Source organism: Mirounga leonina, unplaced genomic scaffold (genome assembly GCF_011800145.1).
Source record: "Mirounga leonina isolate KUSES-001 unplaced genomic scaffold, KU_Mleo_1.0 Mir_153, whole genome shotgun sequence".
Lineage (NCBI taxonomy): Eukaryota > Metazoa > Chordata > Mammalia > Carnivora > Phocidae > Mirounga > Mirounga leonina.
The window spans coordinates 41,346,363-41,367,822 of NW_023270387.1; positions in this window are offsets into that span (position 1 = coordinate 41,346,363).

Below are 21,460 nucleotides of genomic sequence, written 5' to 3' on the forward strand. Positions count from 1 at the left end.
ACCCCCATTCCAGTAATTGCTGAATTTCAGCAGCAAGGTGCATTTAAGTACTGCTTTTCCTTCCCTGTTGACAAATTCCCTGTTGCCAAATTCTGTCCTAATTCCAACTGGTCCCACTTGGGAAGCATTTCTGATCCTGGCTGCTCCACCAGGATGCATTAGTTCCCTAACCATACATCAACAAAATTTTATGGGATTGAGTTGTTTTGTCAATCACTACCTGAACAACACTCCAAATTTCTGTAATTCTCAATTTCTTCTGTACTGGAGTTTTTCCATGACCTGACTGAATTATTGTAGGTTTAAATTAATAAGATTAACCACTTTAAATGTCTAGCACCATAATGGACAGTAGGTTCTCAACAAACATCATCCTCCCTGACCTCCCCTACTTATCAGTTATAGAGCATTCTTTTTAAAAGTGTTTAGAAAGGGGGCGCCTGGGTGGCTCAGTTGGTTAAGCATCTGACTCTTGATTTTGGCTCAGGTCACAATCTCAGGGCTGTGAGATCAAGCCCCGCAGCAGGCTCTACACTCAGTGTAGATTCTGCTTGAGATTCTCTCCCTCTCCCTCTGCCCCTTCCCCTGTTTGTGCATGCACAGGATCTAAAATAAATAAAATAAAATCTTAAAAAAAAAAGTGTTTAGAAGATTTGCAAAATGGTGGTCTTTGTTAATAGGACTCCTGCATCCATCTATTTCATCCTAAAGAATATCTTTAGCAATTCATGACTGAATTCCTTGTATCCAACTAAAAGCAGTTTGCAGCCAGAACAAACATGCCTAGTAAGTAAATTTTGAAGGGGATAGTACATCTATGGTATTGCTCCCAATCTTTATTGCATTGTCGAGGCCTTGATGATCTTAGTTAAGGCACCTCTCTTTGGTCCTAACAAGTTGCCAGAGGAGTTTATAAATTCATTTTTAGTGAACTGCAATTGCTGATAGATATGATATATCTTATAGATTTTTCCCTTGGAACTTTTGTAGAATCCCTGAGAGTTAACTTTGAGCTAAATTATCTTTAGTCAACTAATTGATCTCAAAATATATGTAATTCAATGCCAAAAACCCACAAATAATCTGATTTTTTAAAATGGGCAGAGGACCTGAATAGACATTTTTCTAAAGACAACATACAGATGGCCAACAGGCACATGAAAAGATGCTCAACATCACTTATCATCAGGGAAATGCAGATCAAAACTGTAATGATACACATTTGTCAGCATGGCTAAAATAAAAAACACAGAAAATACAAATGTTGGCGAGGATGTCGAGAAAAGGGAACCCTTGTGCACTGTTGGTGGAAATGTAAATTGGTGCAGCCAGTATGGAAAACAGTATAGGGGTTTCCCAAAAAATTAAAAACATAAATACCATATGACCCAGTAATTTCACTGCTGGGTATTTGCCCAAAGAAAACTCAAATACTAATTTGAAAAGATACATGCACCGCTATGTTTATTGTAGCATTATTTACAATGGCCAACATATATAAGCAACCCAAGTGTCCATCCATAGATGAATGGATAAAAATGTGGTATTTTTACACCATGAAATATTACTTGGCTGTAGAAAGAATTTGTCATTTGTGACGACATGGATGTATCTAGAGGGTATCATGTTAAGTGAAATAAGTCAGAGAAAGACAAATACCATATGATTTCACTTACATGTGAAACCTAAAAAACAAAACAAATAAACAGATTCTTAAATACAGAGAACAAACTGATGGTTGCCAGAGAGGAGGTGGGTAGGTACATGGGCAAAATAAGTGAAGGAGATTAAGAGATACAAATTTCCAGCTATACAATAAGTCAGAGACATGAAAAGTGCAGCAGAGGGAATCTGGTCAACATTGTAATAACACTGTATGGTAGCAGATGGTGGCTACACTTCCTGTCGTGAACACCGAGTAATGTAGAGAATCACTGAATAAATATATTGCTTACCTGTAACTACTATAACACTGTATGTCAATTATTCTTCAACAATAAATATTTTAAAAATACTTCTATATTGCTAAAAAGCCCTAACTTGAAAGAGCTCAGCTCTTGCAATCCTTTACCATACCTTAACTGATGACTCCAGCATTTTCTATTTTAGAGATGAACACCTTCAAAAAGATACTTTCATAACAAAGCAAGTCCCCCCACCACAGCAGCTGCATATATAGAATGAAGTTATTCAAACAGAAGCAAAAGCCAATCAAGTAACTATACTCCTCAGGGTTTAAGAAACATTTTTCCTAGAGCATCCATAATTGTTTTTATTTTAAAAAGTTGGAATTTTAATAAATATCCAGTTTTTACTTTAACAGTAGGGTGACAAGTGTCTTCTCTAGGTCACAAACAATATCAAACATTCTTTGTATCAGTATACACAAAAACATGCTACACATATACCTTTTGAGGACCTATTATATCATTTATCTCTAAGCCCTTAGCCTTTTCTATCTGCCACCCATGGGACACTGGCTATTGACTACATCTCTCTCATCTCTAGATGGAGAAAGAGAAGGTAGGAACTAATGATTAAAATGATTTATTTGAGGGGTGCCTGAATGGCTTAGTTGATTAAGTGTCCAACTTTTGATCTCAGCTCAGGTTTTAATCTCAGGGTTGTGAGTTCAAGCCCTGTGCTGGGCTGAATGCTGAGCATGGAGCCTACCAAAAAAAAAAAAAAAAAAAAAAAGGACTTATTTGAGAAATTTGTTTTAATATTCCTATCTCAATTTTTAAGTAACTGAAGTTTGACTACTAGAAGACATCAGCATATTAATCAGCACAATTTCCCAACTTGATTAATCTCCCCAAATTAAAATTATTTATTCAACCAATATTTACTGAAAGGTTATAGCATGCCAGACATTTGTTATTGGCAGCAAAGAAAGTTTACTGAATGATAGCAAAGTGACAGTACAAAGCTCCTGAGGAGGGAGGGGACCCAAGAAGGTTGCCCTAGCATGCCAGACATTGTGAAAAATCCCGACGATATGATCCTTGCCTTTAGAAAGCCTACGATATAAGGAGAAGGCAAATATTGAATATGTAACTAAATGTGAAGATTTATAAGAAAAAGCAGTATTACCTTAACTCTGAAGGTCGTCGCTGCCTCAATAGGTGGCATCTGCAATCTTTATCTTGCCAATCCATTGTAAAAAAAGTCTGGTTAGCTGGTTCACCAAGTCTTTGGCTTTTTGTTAATACAGATACAAACTCATTAGTAGGTTAAATTGCTCTTATACAATCTTTTCTCCCCTCCCTCTTCTCACATCCTAAAAGAACCAATCTTACAACTTCAAAGTTCAAACCCATCAAATGGGTCACAGTAGGATTTGAAAATAAAGTGTGGGGTGCCTGGGTGGCTCAGTTGGTTAAGCGACTGCCTTCGGCTCAGGTCATGATCCTGGAGTCCCGGGATCGAGTCCCGCATCGGGAGTGTGATATGTACTAATAAGGTGGTAGATACACCACCATACGTGCCCATGTATGTGTACATACCAATGATTAAGATCTAATAAAGGAACAGCGTTCAGCTGTGCCACACATTTCATGTTTTGTCTGAAGATGTTGCCTTATCTTTCACATGAGAGGGATCACCTAGATATTCACTGTGCAGGTATGGACATTATGCCATTAATGAGGTCACAAGGTGACAGGATGATCTGGTTATCCAGATAGCAAGGTTCATTTTCAAAAAAAAGTGAAGAGTTGATATCATGATGGCTGTGATTCGTGACAAGAGCTATATCCCAGTTGAACATTTTTAAAATCCTGGGTGCAAAAACTGTCAAAAATCAGTTTCAAACTTAAAATAAGATGGTAGAATGTTAGTATATTATACAGTATGCTATAGCCCATAAGGCAAGTAAGAAGTTAGAGGAAGTATAGATAGTGAGAAAAGGGTAAAAGACTGATAAAAGTGGGAAGAAATTTTAGAAGAAAAGCAGAAAACCACGATTGGATGAGTTTCTTCTGATGTCACAATTACTCTACTCAACAGTATATGTAGACATGAGAAAAGGCCCACCAAGTGAAAGTGTAAAACAGGGACAGGGCCCCCACCCAGACCCTCCCATCAACACAGGACGTGTGTAACCACGATGCTAACATTCCAGACAGAAGCTTGGCCCTGGTAAGTATATTATTTGGCCTTTAAAGCAAAATTTCCTGCTCAGCATTTCCCACCCCTCATCATTAACATGTGCTTTCAGCTTGTTTTCCATGACAGCTTTTACCTAATAATGCTAAGATCGGGGGACTCCTCGTGCTTTTTCTTGCAGCACTCTTATCATCCAGCCTCATTTATAGCCTCTATCCTCATGTAATTTCAGTATCATTCAATTATGAATAAATCTCTCTAGATTTTGGATCTCCCTTCTAACCCTTTCTCTATTCCATCTTACCTGACCCCTGTTTTCACTTGATGATACCCCTCCCTAAAATCAGACAGCTTTCCACTTCATGGGGAAGTGGAAGTGAGTTCCATGGTGACTCATGGGGTCAGAGAGAAAGGACGAATCTTTGCTCTGCACCATTGGCTTTTTTGAAGTTGCTACCTTCTGATTTTATCATTTGCTTCCTATTCTCATCCTTAAACCCAGTTTAATGCCAAGATGTTCTCCCACCTTTGGCAGTGGTTTTAATGGCTTCCTTGTAGATTAGATTCTGGGTGTACCTCTGGGCCTTCACGCTTTGTTTTCTTTCACACCTACATCCAATCCACCAGTAAATTCTACTGGCTCTGCAATCAAAATATAGCTTGACTCCAGCTGCTTCACCAGTGTTCTAATCTTAGCTGCAATCATCTCTCATCTAGACTTCTGTATCAGCCCCCCAACTGGCCTCTGCCTCCACTATTACTCCTGTATAGACCATCTCTGACTTAGCTGAGTTTTCTTCCTAAAGTAGCAATTGGATTTTGTTATTATTCTTCAAAGGTTTCTCATTAAACTTAAAAATAAATTCAGACCTCTTAGAGTAGCAGCCAAACCCACTTGATCTAGCTTTTAAATCTCACCTCCCTTCAGGGTAAGACAACACTAAGGAAACATATCCAAGACAAATTCATAGAGACCAGGAAACTACCACATCAGCAGAGATCACCAGCATCACAAAGAACCAGACAATCCCAAAGGGAGACCTGTGGTACTATACCATCCTAGTGATAGTGTAGCATGCCCATATGTCTACAGATGAAGGAGGCTTGGTAAACAGTAAATGGCCAAGAAAGTTCCTGGCCTTCTTCCACACTATTGTCCAAGGGTCCCTAACAAGGCAAAACAGCAAGAAAGGAGAACCCACTATTTTAGAATTGGAGACAGTTCTTGGAAAAACTAAAATGTTTTTATTCCATTTATTAAATGGTAACTCCTCTTGACCACCCAAACTGACCAAGGACAATATAATTCATTACAATGACAATATAATCACTATTCTACAAGCCTTAGTCATAATGAAGCTCAACCTACAGTTTCCTAACTTCATTGCCAGTATTTGAGACTCAGTGCTTATCTCTGCTAAATCTCAAACTATCCCGAGAAAGGCTTCCAGACATTTGCCAGGCTTCTCACTGCTCTTAGCTTTCATGTAGAATGCCTCCTTTTTCTTAGATCCAGACAAACAAGGCTATTCATGAGTAAGTGAAAGAGGTTTTCAGATAACTAAGAAGTGAAGTTATTACAGACTTTGGTTCATAGAAAGAAGGTGGAAAAAAATCCAGGAGAGAAGAGACAAAAGGGTAAAAGAACCATGGTGTGGTCTAAGAGGATATGAAATAACTTGTTCAATGAATGCTCTCTGGCTTTCACAAAGACCAACATTTTAACAACCTATCTATCCTAACTTTTAAAACACAGGTCATTCTTTCACAACAACACTAAATTTTTAACCAACATAGACATTTTATTTACTTTTCCTTAAAGTCTCTTTTCACAAATAAGAATGCTATTTGAATATTTTATAAAAGTTACTTTATGTTGGAACAAAATATCTGAGGGTAGCTTACATCTTGCAGAATAGAGTAAAAGTCCCTAAAACTAAATACATAAAACTGGACCTAAGATACCTAAAAAAAGCAAAAGCCATTCCCAGGACTTTGACTTCCAAAAGATTTAAGGAGCACTAAACTGCAACAAACTTGGAACGATCGACAGACCGCAGGACCATTATCCTGGTCATTCTCGTTGTCATCTTTTGAGGAAAAAGGGTGTGGCGAGCAGGCTTACTATACTTACTTACTTACTTACTTACTACAACATCTTAGGATCAAAACATTGTGTTTTCTGTACTGCTTAGAGAAGACTGTCCTTGCAATTTATTGGCCTCAAGAGACACATTATCCCTTCTCTTCTCCAAGCAAAATACATCCAAGGAGAGATACTCTATCCTAGTAGAAAATCAGCTTTAATGAATTTTATACCATTTCTTACTTAGTTTAGGTGAAACCAAATTTAAAACTAATCTGTAAATACAGAATTTGGAGTGAGATAATTACTATTTACCTTCCACTTTAAAAATTGCTTTGGATACTTGCTCTGTAGGCATTGGGAAACAGCATCTCACCCAGATGAAAGGGTGTTGACTATACTTAAAACAACTCCAAAATTAAAAATGTAATTACCATATGATCCAGTAATTCCACTTCTGAGTAGTTGATGTAGATGAAAATACCAATTCAAAAAGATATCTGCACCCCCATATTTATTGCAGCATTATTAACAATAGCCAAGAAATAGAAACAACATACATGTCCATTGATGGATGAATTAATGGGTATTAAGGAGACCATGTGTTGCACTGGGTGTTATACGCAACTAATGAAATCGTTGAACACTACATCAAAAACTAATGATGTACTATATGCTGCCTAACTGAACCAAATAAAAAAAGAAATAAAGAAAATGTGGGAGAAGGAAGATGGCAGAGTATTATGATCCTGAGTCACCACCTCCCATGGACACACCTTGGCAGGGGACCCAGCACAGAAGCAGCAGTTTGAAAATCACCTGAGTTATACATGAGGAAAATTTATTGACTAATTTTAGGACACATGCCAGAGAGTCAGGAATCTGTGGGAGCTTTCTCTGGAAGCAGGAGTGCTGGCAGGTGCCATTTTTCTTGCCCTCCTTCAGCCTAGATAACCAATGGTTGCAGCATCAGTTCTGACACTCTCCATTTACCTTGTTTGCACCGCTTGCCTGCCCTGGCATTTCCCTATAGACCTGCCCCACTCAATGTGCTTACCTCAGCAGGCAGCCCCTCCAAAGAGCTCCTGCCCTGCCTCACCTAGGAGGCAGCTTCAGTCAGGACTGGTGTCCCTCCAAAGTGATTACTGCCCTGCAACACTGGGCAGGTGACCTCAGCTGGGACTGCCACCCCTTCAAAGGGATAGGAAAGCTAATCCTACACACTAGTGTGCCCAGCTGCAGCTGGGCCTCTCAGCTAGCTGTGCAGGAACAAACCTTGCTCCACCAGTGCATAGCAGCAGATGCAGCTGATTACTGCTGACAGATGGGATGAGCGCTGGCGCCACCCACCAGCACACCTACTGTGGTTGCAGTAGGCCATGCAGGGGATAAGCTTTATCTACCAGTGCACCTAAAGAGCTGAGGCTGAATCATAATAGGGGGCATACACAGGGGACACCCTTGGAACTTCTGTTTTGGTGACCAGGGGGACTTGTGTTACAAGGCATCATAGGGACACCTTCTACATAAGGTCACTACTTCTAAAACCAAGAGATGTAGCTGACTTATAAAATACATAGAAATAAAAAAAACACAGAAAGTCAGACAAAATAAGGGGACAGAGAATATGTTCCAAATAAAAGAATAAGATAAAAACCACAGAAAAAGGACTAATTTAAATGGAGATAAGCAATCTACCTGATAAAGATTTCAAAGTAATGGTCACAAAGATGCTCACTGGACTTGGGAGAAGAGAGGATGAACCTAGTGAGAACTTCAAAGAGATAGAAAATAAAACAAATAACCAATCAGAACTGAAGAATAGCTGAAAATTTAAAATATATTAGAGAAAATCAACAGCAGATTAAAGGATGCAGAAGAACGGAGTAGCAATCTGGAAGACTTGGTAGTAGAAAGCACCTAAGCTGAACAGCACAAAGAAAAAAAGAATTTAAAAATGAGGATAGACTAGGACATCTACAACAAAATCAATCATAACAACATTCATATTATAGGTGTTCCAGAGAAAGTGGGAGAAAAAAAACTTATTTAAAGAAACAATAGCTAGATAAATAGCTAGGATCAATTCCTAGAAACAATCTTCTGACACTGAATCAGGAAGAAATAGAAAATTTGAACAGTCCAGTTACTAGTAACAAAATTGAATCAGTAATAAAAATAAAATAAAATAAAACCAACAAACAAAGCTCCAGGGCCAGATGACTTCACAGGTGAATTCTACCAATATTTAAGAATAGTCCCTATTCTTCTCAAAATATTACAAAAAAATAGAAGAGAAAGGAAAATTTCCTAATTCCTATGTTCTGATACCAAAACAGGACAAATACACTACAAAAAAAAATTATAGACAAATATCTCTGATAAACATAGATGTAAAATCCTTAACAAAATATTAGCAAACTGAATTCAACAATACATTAAACTGATAATTTACCACAATCAAGTGGGCCTTATTCCAGGGATGCAATGGTGTTTCATCATCCTCGAATCAGCCAGTGTGAGGCATCATGTTAATAAGAGGAAGGATAAAAACCATATGATCATCTCAATAGATGCAAAAAACACATTCGACAAAATACAACACCAATTTGTGATAAAAACTCAACAAAATGGGTTTAGAGGGCACATATCTCAACATAATAAAGGCCATATATGAAAAACCCACAGCTAACACTGTACTCAATGATGAAAAGCTGAAAACTTTTCCTCTTAGATTAGGAACAAGGCAAGAATGTTCACTCTCACCACTTTAATTCATCATAGCTCTGGAAGTCCTAGTCACAGCAGTAAGATAATAAAAAGAAATAAAACATATCCAAATTGGTAAGGGAGAAGTAAAATTTTCACTATTTGCTGATGACATGATACTGTATAGAAAACCCTGAAGTTCCACCAAAAAACTATTAGAACTGAAATGAATTCAGTAAAGTTACAGGATTCAAAATCAATAAACAGAAAATTTGTTATTTCTGAAGGTTGATAACAAAGTAGCAGAAAGAGAAATTAAGAAAACAATCCCATTTACAATTGCACCAACAATAAAATACCTAGAAATAAATTTAACCAAGAAGCTGAAAAATCTGTGCTCTGAAAACTAAGACATTGATGAAAGAAATGAAGACAATACAAACTTTGAAAGATACTATGCTTATGGATTGGAAGAATAAATACTATAAAAAATGCCCATACTATCTAAAGCAATCTACAGATTCAATGTAATCCCCATCAAAATACCTAGAGTGAAGCATTTTTCACAGACTAGAATAATCCTAAAATTTATATGGAATCATAAAAGAACCTAAATAAGGAAAGTAATTTCCTGAAAGAACAAAACTGAAGGTATCACAATCCTAAATTTCAAAGCTGTAACAATCCAAACAGGCTGGTACTGGTGCAAATATAGACACATAGATCAATGGAACAGGATAGAGAGCCCAGAAATAAACCCACACTTATATAGACAATTAATCACAAGAAAGGAGGCAAGAATATACAATGGGGGAAAGCTCAACTTGTTAGTAAACCATGCTGGGAAAAATGCAAAGCTACATGCCAAAGAATAAAACTAGACCACTTTCTTACACCATATGCAAAAATAAACTTAAAATAGACTAAAGACCTAAATGTGAGAACTAAAGCCATAAAACTCCTAAAATGAAATGTGGACAGTAATCCCTTGGATATCACCCTTATAACAGTTTTCTGGATATGTCTCCTTAGGCAAGGGAAACAAAAGCAAAAATAAACTATTGGGACTACACCAAAATAAAAAGCATTTGTACAGCAAAGGAAACCATCAACAAAACAAAAAGGGAACGTACTGAGTGGGAGAAGATATTCACAAATGATATATTCAACAAGGGGTTAATATCCAAAATATATAAAGAACTGATGCAACCCATCATTAAAAAAAAAAAAAAAATCTGCTTAAAAAATGGGCAGAAGAGCCTGGATGGCTCAGTTGATTAAGCATCCAACTCTTGATTTTGGCTCAGGTCATGATCTGAGGGTCATGAAATTGAACCCTTGTTGGGCTCCTCACGGAGCATAAGATTCTCTCTTCCTCTCCCTCTGCCCCTCCCCCACCTGAAAAAAAAAGGGCAGAGTACCTGAATAGACATTTTTCCAAAGATGATATACAAATGGACAGCAGACACATGAAAGGATGCTTTACATCACTCATCCTCAGGGAAATGAAATCAAAACCACAATGAGATATCACCTCACTTGTCTGAATGGCTAATATCAAAAAGACAACAAATAACAAGTATTAGTGAGGATGTGGAGTAAAGGGAACCCTCATGCACTGGTGGGTGGGAATGTAAATTGGTGCAACTACTTTGGAAAAGAGTATGGAGTTTCCTCAAAAAGTTAAAAATAAAAATGCCATGCAATCTAGTAATTCCACTACTGGATATTTGTCCAAAATATATGCATCTCTATGTTTATTGCAGCATTATTTACAATAGCCAAGATATGGAGGCAACACATGTGTCCACTGATAGATGAGTGGATAAAGAAAATGTGGTATGTATGTACAATGAAATATCACTCAACCATAAAAATGAATGAGATCTTGTCATTCATGACAACATGAATGTACTTAGTAGGTAATATGCTAAGTGAAATAAGTCAGAAAAACAAATACCATATGATTTCATTTATATGTGAAATCTAAAAAAATAAAACAACAAAAAACAAGACAAAAAAACCCAAATAGACTCATAAGTACAGAGAACAAACTGGTGGTTGTTGGAAGGGAAGTGGTTGGGGGAATAGGTGAAATAGGTAAAGGAGATTAAGAGGTACAAACTTCCAGTTAGAAGATAAGTCACAGGGATGAAAAGTACAGCATAAGGAATACAGTTAATATTATAATAATGTCATATGGTAATAGATGGTGACGACACTTACCATGATGAGCAATGAGTAAGGTATAAACTTGTCAAACCACTATGTTGCATACCTGAAACTAATATAACATTGTATGCCAACTATGCTTCAATAATAAATTTCAAAATATGTATATACAAAGTGGGTAATTAATCTTAAATATGTAAGTACTTACATTAAAATGTGAACATAATATTTCAACTAAAAAAATATTGTCAGAAATAAGAAAGAATATCTGAAAACTCCCCTAATCTCAGGAAGGAAACAGACACTCACCAAGTCCAGGAAGCAGAGAAGTCCCTAAATAAGATGAACAAAAGAAGCTCTACACCAAGAAGCATAATAATTAAAATGGAAAAATCGGGGCACCTGGGGAGCTTAGTGGGTTAAGCCTCTACCTTTGCCTCAGGTCATGATCTTTGGGTCCTGGGATCAAGCCCCTCCATTGGGCTCTCTGCTCAGTGGGGAGACTGCTTCTCCCTCTCTCTGTGTTCCTCCCCCCCATCCTCCCCCTCCCTAATAAATATTAAAAAAAATTTAGAATAAAATGGAAAAATTAAAAATAAAGAGAAAATCCTCAAAACAGCAAAAGAAAAGCAAATCGTTATGTACAAGGAAAACCACATAAAGCCTTCAGCTGATTTTTCAGCAGAAACTTGGCAGGTCAGAAGAGAGTAGCATGATATATTCAATGTGCAGAAAGAAAAAAAATCCTTCAACCAAGAATACCCTGCCCAACAAGTTTATCATTCAGAATTAAAGGAAAGAAAGAGTTTCTCAGATAAACAAAAGTTAAAGGAATTCATCACCACTAAATGGGCCTTTTAAGAAATGTTAAATTACAAAAGAAAAGGCTATAAGTGGAAGAAAATTATGCAAAGAAAAATATTTCACTGGTAAAAGCCAACACACAGAAGTAGCGGATCAATTGTTTATAAAGCAAGTATGACTGTTAAAACACAAAAGTAGTATTACTAGTTATATCTAAAAAAAATTAGGTAAGGGATACATGAAATAAATTATGTAAAATATGATATCCTATATGTAAAAGGTAGAGGGGGGCATAAACACATAGTTCCTTTAGAATGTGTTCAAACTTAAGCAACCATTAACTTAATATAGACTGATATATATATAGGATGTTATATATGAATCTCATGGTAACCACAAACCAAAAATTTATAATAGATACAGAAACACACCCACACACCCACAAAGGGAAAGCAATAAAGAAAGTCATCAAACTACAAGGAAAGATAAGGAACAGAGAAGAACTACAAAAACAGCCAGAAAATAACAAAATGGCAATAAGTACATAGCTATCAATAATTATTTAAATGTAAATGGACTAAGTGCTCCAGTCAAAAGACCGAAGGTGACTGAGTGGATTAAAATTAAAAGACCCATCTATATGTTGCCTACAAGAATTGATTCAGACCTAAAGACATATATAGACTGCAAGTGAAGAGATGGAAAAAGATATTTCATGCAAACAGAAGCAGAAAAATGCCAGGGTAGCAATACTTACAAAACAGATTTGAAAACAAAGGCGGCCGGGGGGGGGGGGGGGGGGGGGCGGCGCCTGGGTGGCTCAGTTGGTTAAGCAACTGCCTTCGGCTCAGGTCATGATCCTGGAGTCCCGGGATCGAGTCCCGCATCGGGCTCCCTGCTCGGCGAGGAGTCTGCTTCTCCCTCTGATCCTCCCCCCTCTCATGTACTCTCTCTCATTCTCGCTCTCTCAAATGAATAAATAAATCTTAAAAAAAAACCCAAAAAACAAAAACAAAGGCGGGGGTGGGAGGATGGGTTAGCCTGGTGATGGGTATTAAAGAGGGCACGTATTGCATGGAGCACTGGGTGTTATACACAAACAATGAATCATGGAACACTACATCAAAAACTAATGATGTAATTAATGTATGGTGATTAACATAACAATAAAAAATTTAAAAAATAACTAAATAAAGGTTGTAACAAGAGACAAAGAGGAGCACTACATAAGGGGATCAATCTAACAAGAGGATATAACAATTGTAAATATCTATGCACCTCTATTGGAGCACCTCAACAGATAAACAAATATTAACAGACATAAAGGGAGAAATTGACAGTAATACAATAATAGTAGGGGACTTTAACACCCCCACTTACATCAATGTAGAGATCATCCAGACAGAAAATCAGTAAGGAAACAGTATCTTTGAATGACACATTAGACTTAACAGATACATACAAAACGTTCCATCCCAAAACAGCAGAGTACACATTCTTTTCAAGTTTCTTTTCAATGTTCCCATAGAACATTCTCTAGGATAGGTCACAAGATAGGCCACAAAACAAGTATCAATAAATCTAAGAAGACTGAAATCATATTAATCATCTATTCCAACCACAATAGTATGAAACAAGGAATCAGTTACAAGAAAAGAACCGGAAGAAACACAAACATGTCAAGGCTAAACAACATGCTACTAAACAACTAATGGGTCAATGAAGAAATTAAAGAGGAAATAAAAAAACCTGGAGACAAATGAAAATGGAAACACTACAGTTTAAAATCTTTGGGACACAGCAAAAATAGCATTAAGAAGACAGTTTATAGCTCTACAGTCCTACCTCAAGAAACAAAAATCTCAAACAATCTAACCTTACACCTAAAGGAACTAGGAAAAGAACAAAGTCCAAAGTTGTTAGAAAGAAGTAATACTATCAGAGCAGAAATAAATGAAATAGAAACTTAAAAAAAATAGAAAAGATGAATGATCCTAAGGGCTGGTTCTTGTAAAAATAAACAAAATTGATAAATCTTTAGCCAGAATCATCAAGAAAAATTGAGAGGACTCAAAATCAGAAATGAAAGAGAAGTTACAACCAACATGACATAATGGGAGAAAACTATGAAAAATTGCATGCCAACAAATTAGACAACCTAGCAGAAATGGCTACATTTCTAGAAACATACTATCTCCAAGACTGAATCAGGAGAAATAGAAAATTTAAAGACTGATTACTAATAGTAAAACTGAGTTGGTTAAAAAAACCTGAATTGGTTAAAAACAAAACAAACAAAAAGAAAAACAAACAAAAAACTCCCAACAAACAAAAAGTCCAGGCCCAATGGCTTCACGGGTACATTCTACCAAACATTTTTAAAAAGAATTATTACCTATCCTTTTCAAACTATTTAAAAACTAGAAGAGAAAGGAATGCTTCCAAATTGATTCTATGAGGCCACTATTACCCTAATACCAAAATCATACAAAGACTTTACAAAAAAACTAACCAAAGAAACAAAACTATAGGCCAATATTCCTGTGAATATAGAGGCAAAAATCTTCAACAAGATACTAGCAAACCAAATTCAACAATACACAAAAATTCATCATAATTAGGTGAGATTTATTCCAGGGGTGTAAGGATGGCTCAGTACCTGCAAATCAATCAACATGATACACCACATTAACAAAATGAAGGATAAAAATTGTATGATCAATCTCAATAAATGCAGAAAGATAATTGGACAAAATTTGAAATCCTTTCATGATCAAAACTCTCAACAAAGTAACTACAGTGGGAATATATCTCAAATAATAAAGGCCGTATATGACAAGCCTACAGCTAACATCATACTCAATGGTGAAAAGCTGATAACTTTTCTTGTAATTTCAGGAATAAGACAAGGATGCCCACTCTTTTTTTTTTTTTAATAAAGATTTTATTTTTATTTATTTGACAGAGAGAGAGTGCACACAAGTAGGGAGAACAGCAGAGGGAGAGGGAGAAGCAGGCTCCCTCTCGGGGAGGGGCTTGATGAGGGGCTCAATCCCAGGACCCTGGGATCATGACCTGAGCTGAAGGCAGTTGCTTAACTGACTGAGCCACCCAGGCGCCCAAGGATGCCTGCCCACTCTTGTAGCTTTTATTCAACAGAGTTGGAAATCATGGCCAGAACAGTTACGCAAGCAAAAGAGCTAAAAGACCTATCAGAAAACAAGAACTAGAACTGAAACAGATAATCTGCAACCTACATCATTACTGGCCTATATCTTTGGTACTAATCATGTTCCATTTTGCAAGCAATATGCACTGACTAACTAACTTGAGCAGAAGAGTAATCGTAGCTCACAATCTCTGAAAGATAAGAAAATCAAAAAAATTTCAAAATGGGCAGAAATCACGGCAGCCAGGCACCTTTAACTATGGCAAAAATTATGTCACAGGAACAATATGGCGAAGATAGTAGGGCTGTAGCAGCAGAACACCAGATCACACTAACCATGCTGCTGTGTAGCACTTCATGTAGGAGACCACCCTTACTCACACCATGGAAACACCTAGAGCATGTATCTGTGCCCTAGTTTTCAGGGTCAGGGAACAGAAATGTCTAGACTTTAGAGCTTCTCTAGTAGAAAAGAATTCTGGAACCATGAATTATCACAGAGTGGAATAGTCCACAAACATAGATAAGGGTTTCAAATACTAGACAACCAAAAACATGCCAGCAAATAATCACATACTCCATTCTTTGCCTGCCCAACATCCATATACGTCATTCTTCCTATAGCTATATTTCCAAAAAAAATTCCCTATAGTCTTATGATTTTCACACTTAATAAGAGTCCACTCATTCCTTCTCTAAACAGAAAAAATATGTTAGAGTACTATCTAAGGAAATGATTCCCAAAGTGAGGTCACCAGACTAGCAACATTGTTGTCACTTGGCAACTTACAAGAAGAGCAAATCCTCAGGCCAAATCTAGAATTCTTGAATCAGAAACTAAGCAATCTGTGTTAAACAAATCCCTTAAGTGTATTCTGGCCATGCTAAAGTTTGAGAATCACTGGTCTAGAGAGATTGACCTCGACAGCAAAGAGAAAGAGAGGTACTTTTACAGATTTACAGAATGGGAGGAGTCAACTCCAAGTCTCCCAGGTACTGCAACCAGCTGCAAGTCTAGTATTTCTGGTTGATGTTCATTCTTTGTCTATTTTCATCATGGGCCCATCTCAATGTTCTCATCCTGTGACCAAAACTGGAAAGATAACCACCAACATTATACCCTGCTTACATTTTATATGCAATGGGGAGTGAGAAAATATTAGATATAAAATATATACCTAATGCAATAAAGTAGGAGACAGAGGGATTAGAGTTCTTGTGTCCCCAAAGGATAATTTTTCATGCTCAAATCTCTTTAAAAGGTATTTGATGGTTTTGAGAAAAAATACCAGTGTAATATAGGATTTATACTATATATAAAAGTAAAATGTATAAAAATAGTAAAAAAAAAAAAAAAGTCTGGTCTGTATGTGTCCTTTAAGAAATGTACTTTAAGTATAAGGACAAAATGGTTAAGAGTGAAAGGATGCAAAAATATATAACTTGATAATACTAAGCAAAAAAAAAAAAAATAGCAAGATCGGCTTTTACTATATCAGAGAAAGTATGCTTAAGAACAAAGAATATTGGGGCACCTGGGTGGCTCAGTTGTTAAGCGTCTGCCTTCAGTTCAGGTCATGATCCCGGAGTCCTGGGATTGAGCCCTGCATCGGGCTCCCTGCTCAGCAGGAAGCCTGCTTCTTCCTCTCCCACTCCCCCTGCTTGTGTTCCCTCTCTCTCTGTGTCTCTATCAAAAAAGAAAAAAAAAAAAAAAAGAACAAAGAATATTAGGGATAGGTAGATAATTTTTTTAAAAGATTTTATTTATTTGACAGAGAAACACAGCGAGAGAGGAAACAGATGCAGGGGGAGTGGGAGAGGGAGAAGCAGGTTTCCCCACAAAGCAGGGAGCCTAATGCGGGGCTCAATCCCAGGACCCTGGGATCATGACCTGAGCCGAAGGCAGACGCTTAACGACTGAGCCACCAAGGTGCCCCCATAATTTTTTTTTTAGTATATATTATATTTTGCCATTTGGTAAAAAATTTAAACTTGTTATTTTCTTTTTATTGCCTTTTCTGCCATTTCAATAAAAAATTTTCCCAATTATTTTACTGTAGTAAATAGGTTATTTTAGAAGGATAAAATGGTCAATTCACCAAGGGGATTTAATGATCCTAAATATTTAGGCACCTACTAACAGACCTTCAAAATTCATGAGGCAAATACGGATAGAACTGCAAGAAGAAATAAGAAATCCACAATTATAGTAAGAGATTTTGATACTCCTCTGTCAATATTTGACAGAACAAATAGATGTGAAATCAACAGATATAGAAGATGGTGACTATACTGAACTGTGGTGAGCATTGTGTAATGTATAAAATTGTCAAATTTCTATGTTGTACACCTGAAACTAATAACATTATATATTAACTATACTTTAAAAAGTATATAGAAGATGAACGCTATCAGTGAACTTGAGCTCATTAACATTTATGAAACACAGCACCCAATAACAGCAGACTATGCATTCTTTTCAATTGTGCACAGACATTTAACAGGTAGTTCATATTCTAGGCCATAAAATGAATCTAAATAACTTTGAAGTGATGAAAACCCACACAGTATGTTTTCTGAGCATAATGGAATTAAATTAGAAATCAATAACAAAGATTTGGATAAATTCCCAATTATTTGGAAACTAAGTAACATTTGTAAACAACTTATAATTCAAAAAAGAAATATAAAGAAAAATTGGAAGTGTTTTAAATTCAATTAAAATAAAAATGCTGCATACCAAAATCTGTGGGATTTAGCAGCACTTAAGAAATAAATGTCTAGCACTAATAGCCTCTGAAATTAGGACAAAAGTTCTCAAATCAGTGACTTCAGATTTAAGAAAAAAAAAAAAGAAAGAAATTAAACCCAAAGTAAGGAGAAGCATGGAAATAATATGAGCAGATACCAATGATATAAAGAAAAACAACTGAGAAAAATCAACAAAACCAAAACGTACTGATCTTGGAGAAGATCATTAACTTGGTAAATTTGATAACATCACTGTTGATTGTACAGATATTAAATGAATAGTAAGAAAATATTTTGAACAACTTTCTGCCAATAAATTAGGCAATTTAGGTGACACAGAAAAAATCCTAGAAAGGAATGTTAGCTAAAGACCACCAAGAACACACTTGTAATTGAACAAGATGTGTTTATAACTCCTTTCAATGAAGGAAAACATATACCAAGGGGAACCATGAAGGGAACTGAGGAATAGAGTATTAGACAGAACCTAGTATAGGATTTGAGCTTTGGCTGATGGATTTGAACGAGAATCTAAGGAAAAAGATGTTTGCTCTAATTGGATGCTGTCAGCAAGCAGAGACATGGGGTTCAACCATTTTATTCTTAGGTATCACTCAAACTGAAAACAATATTTGCATTAAAAAGTCAATGGTTACACTATGTTGCATCTATTCATTCAAATAATATTCAGCAATAAAATCATGCACATAACAGATGAATCTCAAAATAAATGTTAAGTGAAAGCAACTAGGTAAAACAACTATATAGTATACAGTGCATGTATACACAATTCTAGAAAATGCAAGCTCGTCTCTATGACAAAAGGCAGATCAGTGGTTGTCTAGAAAGGGGCAACCTGGAGGGTCAGGGTAGGGAGATTAAAAAGTGGGAGGTGGAAACTTTCGGGTATGGTTGTTCATTATCTTAAATGTGGTGGTGGTTTTAGACATGTATACATAGATCAGAACTTATCAAACTGTGCAGTTTATTATATGTCAATTATATTTCAATAAGGTGGTCCAAAAAAAGATAGTCATTGTTTTCCTAAGTTTCAGACACAGTCACTTGCATCAGAGACACTCAACCAATATCTTTTTAAAAATTTTATTATGTTATGCTAATCACCATACATTATATCATTAGTTTTTGATGTAGTGTTCCATGATTCATTGTTTGCATATAACACCCAGTGCTCCATGCAGAACGTGCCCTCTTTAATATCCATCACCAGGCTAACCCATCCCTCCACCCCTCTCCCCTCTGGAACTCTCAGTTTGTTTCTCAGAGTTCATAGTCTCTCATGGTTCGTCTCCCCCTTCGATTTCCCCCCCCCCTTCATTTTTCCCTTCCTGCTGTCTTTTTTTTTTTTTTAACATATAATGTATTATTTGTTTCAGAGGTACGGGTCTGTGATTCAACAGTCTTACACAATTCACAGTGCTCACCATAGCACATATCCTCCCCAATGTCTATCACCCAGCCACTCCATCCCTCCCACCCCCCACCACTCCAGCAACCCTCAGTTTGTTTCCTGAGATTAAGAATTCCTCATATCAGTGAGGTCATGTGATACATGTCTTTCTCTGATTGACTTATTTCGCTCAGTATAACACCCTCCAGTTCCATCCACATTGCTGCAAATGGCAAGATTTCATTCCTTTTGATGGCTACATAATATTCCATTGTATCTATCCACATCTTCTTTATCCATTCATCTGTTGATGGACATCTTGGCTCTTTCCACAGTTTGGCTATTGTGGACATGGCTGCTATAAACATCTGGGTGCACGTACCCCTTCGGATCCCTACTTTTGTATCTTTGAGGTAAATACCCAGTAGCGCAATTGCTGGGTCATACGGTAGCTCTATTTTCAACTTTTTGAAGAACCTCCATACTGTTTTCCAGAGTGGTTGCACCAGCTTGCATTCCCACCAACAGTGTAGGAGGGTTCCCCTTTCTCCGCATCCTCGCCAACATCTGCTGTTTCCTGACTTGTTAATTTTAGCCATTCTGACTGGTGTGAGGTGTTATCTCACTGAGGTTTTGGTTTGGATTTCCCTGATGCCAGCGATGTTGAGCACTTTGTCATGTGTCTGTTGGCCATTTGGATGTCTTCTTTGGAAAAATGTCTGTTCATGTCTTCTGCCCATTTCTTGATGGATCATTTGTTCTTTGGGTGTTGAGTTTGATAAGCTCTTTATAGATTTTGGATACTAGCCCTTTATCTGATATGTCATTTGCAAATATCTTCTCCCATTCTGTCGGTTGTCTTTTCGTTTTGTTGACTGTTTCTTTTGCTGTGCAAAAGCTTTATATCCTCTTTCTTCCTCTATGGACATTAGAAGTTGTATCTCAGTTAGCATACACACAGTTTTTAATGGAATGCATTTGAGGGGTGCCTGGGTGGCTCAGTTATGGGGTGTCTGCCTTCGGCTCAGGTCGTGATCCCGGGGTCCTGGCATCGAGCCCCGCATTGGGCTCCCTACTCTGCAGGAAGCCTGCTTCTCCCTCTTCCACTCCCCCTGCTTGTGTGTTTCCTCTCTTGCTGTGTCTTTCTCTGTCAAATGAATAAAATCTTTAAAAAAAAAAAGTTAATGGAATGCATTTGAAAGTAACCTGAAAGATTAATTGAAAGCCAAGGCTTATACACGAGTCTCTATTTACCCATATGTATCCTTGGTAAAACAGCATTTTATCCATTTTATATGTTGGCAATATTGACTCCCTACTATGTTAACATTTATTACATTTATATATAATGTTATAATAAATTACAGGCTTGAGTTTACAGAATCCAAGTGGGAAAATTCAGAGAACATTTTTGTTCTTAGACCAACAGTGACTTTTTTTCTGCTTCTCTACCCAGAAATCTTGATTCCTACTCAGTACAAGATGTTCAGAAATTTCTTATCTGTCCTATACACAAAACCACTTCATCAATTATATACTCTCTGAGGATGGGGTTTATGGGCCCCATCCATACGGGCTGAGAAGTTTTCGCTTTACTCAAAAGGTAGACTATTTTTACAGAAAAGCATTTTTAACAATCAGAAAATACATCATGTACATCATGTTGAAGAATCAGTGAGCACAAAACTGAGTTTTTAAAAAGATTTCAAAACAGGTTTACATAACCTTTTGTCCTTTGCTACCACTCCCTAGTTTTATTGAGATATAATTGACATACATCACCATATAAGGTATACAGCATGATGGTTTGACTTACATGTTTCACGAAATGATTACTGCAATAAGTTTACCTAGCAACCATCACCTCACATAGATACAATAAAAAGCAAAAAAAAGAGGAAAAAGGCTTTTCTTTGGAATGAGAACTCTCAGGACCTTCTCTCTTAACTTCACTATATATCATACAGCAGTGTTAACTGTAGTCATCCCGTTGTACAACATACTCCTAGTGTTTATCTTATAACCCCAAGTTTATACATTTTGATCACCTTCCTTCAATTCCTCCTCCATCCACCTCCTGCCTCTGGTAATCACAAATCTCTTTTTCCCAGGAGTTTTTAGATTCCACGTGTAAGTGAGATCACACAGTATTTGCTTTTCTCGGACTTATTTTATTCAACATAATGCCCTCAAGGTCCATCCATCTCGTGGCAGGACTTCCTCATTTTTTAACATTACATTGTATACCACA